The sequence below is a fragment of the Schistocerca americana genome, unplaced genomic scaffold (assembly GCF_021461395.2).
Source record: "Schistocerca americana isolate TAMUIC-IGC-003095 unplaced genomic scaffold, iqSchAmer2.1 HiC_scaffold_1340, whole genome shotgun sequence".
Taxonomy (NCBI): domain Eukaryota; kingdom Metazoa; phylum Arthropoda; class Insecta; order Orthoptera; family Acrididae; genus Schistocerca; species Schistocerca americana.
The window spans coordinates 22,501-27,500 of NW_025725417.1; the positions used below are offsets into that span (position 1 = coordinate 22,501).

General features: G+C 53.6%; 1 non-coding gene across 1 annotated transcript in view; it reads right to left on the bottom strand.

Annotated features, from left to right (window-relative positions):
• LOC124565851 overlaps positions 1-1,271 on the bottom strand; it is a 1,910-nt gene extending 639 nt beyond the window's left edge. The window contains exon 1 of the ribosomal RNA XR_006970635.1: positions 1-1,271. This exon is cut by the window's left edge and continues 639 nt beyond it. This is a non-coding gene — a ribosomal RNA (small subunit ribosomal RNA).
• Between the last annotated feature and the right edge of the window lie 3,729 nt (positions 1,272-5,000).

The window sequence follows — 5,000 nt, forward strand, 5'->3', positions numbered from 1 at the left end:
CTCCACTCCTGGTGGTGCCCTTCCGTCAATTCCTTTAAGTTTCAGCTTTGCAACCATACTTCCCCCGGAACCCAAAAGCTTTGGTTTCCCGGAGGCTGCCCGCCGAGTCATCGGAGGAACTGCGGCGGATCGCTGGCTGGCATCGTTTATGGTTAGAACTAGGGCGGTATCTGATCGCCTTCGAACCTCTAACTTTCGTTCTTGATTAATGAAAACATACTTGGCAAATGCTTTCGCTTCTGTTCGTCTTGCGACGATCCAAGAATTTCACCTCTAACGTCGCAATACGAATGCCCCCGCCTGTCCCTATTAATCATTACCTCGGGTTCCGAAAACCAACAAAATAGAACCGAGGTCCTATTCCATTATTCCATGCACACAGTATTCAGGCGGGCTTGCCTGCTTTAAGCACTCTAATTTGTTCAAAGTAAACGTGCCGGCCCACCGAGACACTCACTCAAGAGCACCCTGGTAGGATTGCAACGGGGTCCGCCTCGGGACGCACGAGCACGCACGAGGCGCGTCGCACGCCTTCAGCTCGCCCCACCGGCAGGACGTCCCACGATACATGCCAGTTAAACACCGACGGGCGGTGAACCAACAGCGTGGGACACAAATCCAACTACGAGCTTTTTAACCGCAACAACTTTAATATACGCTATTGGAGCTGGAATTACCGCGGCTGCTGGCACCAGACTTGCCCTCCAATAGATACTCGTTAAAGGATTTAAAGTGTACTCATTCCGATTACGGGGCCTCGGATGAGTCCCGTATCGTTATTTTTCGTCACTACCTCCCCGTGCCGGGAGTGGGTAATTTGCGCGCCTGCTGCCTTCCTTGGATGTGGTAGCCGTTTCTCAGGCTCCCTCTCCGGAATCGAACCCTGATTCCCCGTTACCCGTTACAACCATGGTAGGCGCAGAACCTACCATCGACAGTTGATAAGGCAGACATTTGAAAGATGCGTCGCCGGTACGAGGACCGTGCGATCAGCCCAAAGTTATTCAGAGTCACCAAGGCAAACGGACCGGACGAGCCGACCGATTGGTTTTGATCTAATAAAAGCGTCCCTTCCATCTCTGGTCGGGACTCTGTTTGCATGTATTAGCTCTAGAATTACCACAGTTATCCAAGTAACGTGGGTACGATCTAAGGAACCATAACTGATTTAATGAGCCATTCGCGGTTTCACCTTAATGCGGCTTGTACTGAGACATGCATGGCTTAATCTTTGAGACAAGCATATGACTACTGGCAGGATCAACCAGGGAGCTGCGTCAACTAGAGCTGAGCAGCCGGCCGCCCGGGAGTGTGTCCCGGGGGCCCGCGCGAACACGCAAGCGTCCGCTCAATTATTCTGCAAACAGGAGGAGGCTGAGCTCCCCTGCACAATACACCTCGAAACCCTCTCAGGTCCCGGCGGCGCGCAGCGCCGTCCTAAGTACTTGGTCGGGTTCGAGAGAGGCGCAATCGCCCGGAGTTTGGCGAGTAGACGCTTTAGGTGCGACCACCCGTGCTCCCAACTGAGCTTGCCGCTGCCGACAGAGGCCCGGGAGCGTGCTGTCGTGGCATTGCCGGCGGGAGACAACACGCGCCACCTACGGTGGCCGGCAGCTCCAACGCCAGCGCCACAGAAGGACAAAAGCCCCACTTGGGTGCCGAAGCGAACTCTCCCAGCACAGCGCACGCGCCAACACGTCCGCACAGCTGCGATACAATCCACCTGCGAGAACCGCAGAGGCGACCGAGCAGCAGACGGCGTCGCGGCGCCGAGCGCCGGGCGGCGGCGCATCCTCAGCGCACACAGTCCTCAATCGGACCAGCACACTGCAGATGTCCACCGCGCTTCGCACCGGGCCCGCGAGGACCTACTTTGGCCGCACGGCGCCGCGTGCAGGGTGCGCCGGCGCGCAGCTGCGCCGCCTGCCGCCTCCGTCGGCCGGCGCGCCTGCCACTGGCCGCCCCCACCAGCCGGCTGTAGCGCGTGCGCCCACGCACCGCGCGGCCAGCACGCCGGAAGGCCCCCCCTCACCGGCCGGGGACGGTCCCACCCAGCCACCGCCGCGTATCGCTTCACACCCACATGCCATTCACGTTCGTGGGCATGGTGGGTATCGCTGAAACAACCGGTTGGTAGCTCAACCGATCGTCGCCATCACTGATTCACCTCTAGCGAGAACAACCGCACCACAACGGTTTACCAGTTCTTCATTTGCGTAACGTCACCAGCAAACGTAGACGTCCATCGCCATTTGCAAATTCAACGATTGTTGCATGCCTGTGTCAGGTGTCACGACACACTATGTCTGCCCACATACACGCAACAACATGTGCACGCTTCGCGAACACGTGGAAGGTGGCCCCCGTACGTATGCGATGTCCATTGCGCGAACGACTGTCAACCGGCCTCTGTCGCATGTCGCAGATGTGGAACGCAGTGCACCATGCTATCACGGTGTGTGAGAAGAGACGACTACGTCTGACAACACGCGCCACTACATCAACAGACGGCTCATGCTGATCGCCATCCACGGCATACCATACTGCAATCCAGCTCTTATAGGGAGACGACACGTAGCTGAGTGCACAATATTTGGACCGTATGGTTCGCCGTTGTTGGCGCAGTCGTGGTACGGTCACACATGTACCACGATGTATCATTCAGTACATGAGGACCAATGTGCGGTACAGTGTGTGATTTGGACGTACAACATCAGCGGACAGTTGCCACAAGCCGTACCACAACGTAGGCTGTGCTTCGCCATGCGAATGCCAATGAACAACTGCGAAGGGCATTGAGCATGTACGTCCTGCCGCCATCCGCATTACAGTGTATAGCTGCAAGGTGTTTAACATGAAGCGATACTCTGGGGACCGGGCAGTGCGAGTAGCAAACTATATTGCGGGGGTTGCAGTTAGGCAACACTACACTAATTTAACGCGTCGTATGACAATTACAGAGCAGGTTAAGGCCCAACGTGTGTTGGGTTAAGGCCCAACGTGTGTTGGGTTAAGGCCCAACGTGTGTTGGGTTAAGGCCCAACGTGTGTTGGGTTAAGGCCCAACGTGTGTTGGGTTAAGGCCCAACGTGTGTTGGGTTAAGGCCCAACGTGTGTTGGGTTAAGGCCCAACGTGTGTTGGGTTAAGGCCCAACGTGTGTTGGGTTAAGGCCCAACGTGTGTTGGGTTAAGGCCCAACGTGTGTTGGGTTAAGGCCCAACGTGTGTTGGGTTAAGGCCCAACGTGTGTTGGGTTAAGGCCCAACGTGTGTTGGGTTAAGGCCCAACGTGTGTTGGGTTAAGGCCCAACGTGTGTTGGGTTAAGGCCCAACGTGTGTTGGGTTAAGGCCCAACGTGTGTTGGGTTAAGGCCCAACGTGTGTTGGGTTAAGGCCCAACGTGTGTTGGGTTAAGGCCCAACGTGTGTTGGGTTAAGGCCCAACGTGTGTTGGGTTAAGGCCCAACGTGTGTTGGGTTAAGGCCCAACGTGTGTTGGGTTAAGGCCCAACGTGTGTTGGGTTAAGGCGCAACATAGGTTAGGTTAAGGCGCAACATAGGTTAGGTTAAGGCGCAACATAGGTTAGGTTAAGGCGCAACATAGGTTAGGTTAAGGCGCAACATAGGTTAGGTTAAGGCGCAACATAGGTTAGGTTAAGGCGCAACATAGGTTAGGTTACGGCGCAACATAGGTTAGGTTAAGGCGCAACATAGGTTAGGTTACGGCGCAACATAGGTTAGGTTAAGGCGCAACATAGGTTAGGTTAAGGCGCAACATAGGTTAGGTTAAGGCGCAACATAGGTTAGGTTAAGGCGCAACATAGGTTAGGTTAAGGCGCAACATAGGTTAGGTTAAGGCGCAACATAGGTTAGGTTAAGGCGCAACATAGGTTAGGTTACGGCGCAACATAGGTTAGGTTAAGGCGCAACATAGGTTAGGTTAAGGCGCAACATAGGTTAGGTTAAGGCGCAACATAGGTTAGGTTATGGCGCAACATAGGTTAGGTTACGGCGCAACATAGGTTAGGTTACGGCGCAACATAGGTTAGGTTAAGGCGCAACATAGGTTAGGTTAAGGCGCAACATAGGTTAGGTTAAGGCGCAACATAGGTTAGGTTAAGGCGCAACATAGGTTAGGTTAAGGCGCAACATAGGTTAGGTTAAGGCGCAACATAGGTTAGGTTAAGGCGCAACATAGGTTAGGTTAAGGCGCAACATGGGTTAGGTTAAGGCGCAACATGGGTTAGGTTAAGGCGCAACATGGGTTAGGTTAAGGCGCAACATGGGTTAGGTTAAGGCGCAACATGGGTTAGGTTAAGGCGCAACATGGGTTAGGTTAAGGCGCAACATGGGTTAGGTTAAGGCGCAACATGGGTTAGGTTAAGGCGCAACATGGGTTAGGTTAAGGCGCAACATGGGTTAGGTTAAGGCGCAACATGGGTTAGGTTAAGGCGCAACATGGGTTAGGTTAAGGTACAATATGGGTTAGGTTAAGGTACAATATGGGTTAGGTTAAGGTACAATATGGGTTAGGTTAAGGTACAATATGGGTTAGGTTAAGGTACAATATGGGTTAGGTTAAGGTACAATACGGGTTAGGTTAAGGTACAATACGGGTTAGGTTAAGGTACAATACGGGTTAGGTTAAGGTACAATACGGGTTAGGTTAAGGTACAATACGGGTTAGGTTAAGGTACAATACGGGTTAGGTTAAGGCACTTGGGGGGGGGGGGGGGCCCGGTTTGTTGATTGTGATTATCGTAAGTAAATGACTGCGGCATCATCTGATTTGCCACGTCAGGGTGCACCTTTGGCTCATAACAGGCGGCGCTCTGATTCCATGCTTGTGGCAGACCTGTGTCTTTCATTCCTGCCATTGTTTGTGTGGTGTGACAGGAGGCAGTATTGTGATGTTGGGTGCACCCCTGTCTGGGACATGTGTGGGTGTTGGTGGCTTAGCTGAGCAATGGTGGTTGTCGGAAGGGTGGGATATTCTGTTTTCCGAG